The 1130-nt window shown below is 26.5% G+C and overlaps 1 protein-coding gene across 1 annotated transcript in view; it reads left to right on the forward strand.

The window, feature by feature from the left end:
• Window positions 1-736: 736 nt before the first annotated feature.
• Window positions 737-1130, forward strand: part of LOC108573406 (putative high mobility group protein B1-like 1) — a 2224-nt gene continuing 1830 nt past the window's right edge. The window contains exon 1 of the mRNA XM_017935963.1: window positions 737-842. The gene's annotated coding sequence lies outside the window, so the exon portion shown is untranslated. The remainder of the gene's footprint in view (window positions 843-1130) is intronic.

Here is a 1130-nt window from a genome sequence, read left to right on the forward strand (position 1 = left end):
TTAAATATAAGTACTATAAATATACTTTGAAGTTAATCATCATTATATGCACTCATTACATTTTATGCAATTTATACATGTTTTATATAAATCAAAATAAAATTGAAATGATTATTAATTTGTAATTATGTTTTATCTGACTTAGTTATGATATCTATATTATATTTTCTAAGAAATGTACAGATTAGCTTGATTTTTACTTATAATTTATAATTGTGTGATAATCGATATTATCTGAAAATATATGTATTGATGTCATTTGACACCATCATTTGACATATGAACTTCGTTTAATGTTTTCCTCATTAAAAAGTAATTTTTATAGATTCTAAAAAAATGTTAATATGAGTGTAGAATAATCAAAATGAAAGGAAAAAAATATTTAACGATAAAATAAGGACTTTAAAGCTTTTAAAAGCAAATAATATTAAAAAAAATTGAATATGAGTGCACACGCGCGCGCATCATATATGTATATGCACACTACACAAGTGGCCATACCCGGTCATATCTGCTTCAATCAGCTTAGTTTATACGATCTGTTTTATAACGTCGAGTCTTGTTGTCAATAATTCGAATTCTATGGTTCAATAACTGACAAATATTATATTTGTGGATATTCGGAATTTAAAGATATTTCAATTTGATTGTTTGGTAATAGTTGTATTTAGGTATCATACGCATTCCATATATAATGCTGATCACGGTACGCGTGATACATACGGATAGATGCGTATAGATAGGGTCGATCTGTGGAATGGATGCTTAATAAGTTACGTTCTGCGTTGCTTATAATCACCTTTCCTGAACTCTTTTGTAACACTTGCTTTTAATCACTACAGGTAAGTTATTATATTAGCATTTACATTTCGCATCTAGTTTTATTCTGTTCACCACTCTTTCATTCTTTCAAGTGTATCGGAAGATAGCTTTTATATTGTGTGTAGTAACGATTGTCTTTGTACGTCATCTGTAGGTAAATATCTGTTACATTTGCCTTTTTCATTGCATATATATTTTTGTTACATTCAAATATTTCCTTATTTTTATATATTTTTTTATTAACAATATTTCTATTTCTATGATACTAACATTTTTTTTGTAATATATGTTTTCGGTTTACATTACAA

This window comes from Habropoda laboriosa, unplaced genomic scaffold, assembly GCF_001263275.1.
Source record: "Habropoda laboriosa isolate 0110345459 unplaced genomic scaffold, ASM126327v1 scaffold16, whole genome shotgun sequence".
In the NCBI taxonomy this organism is placed as follows: domain Eukaryota; kingdom Metazoa; phylum Arthropoda; class Insecta; order Hymenoptera; family Apidae; genus Habropoda; species Habropoda laboriosa.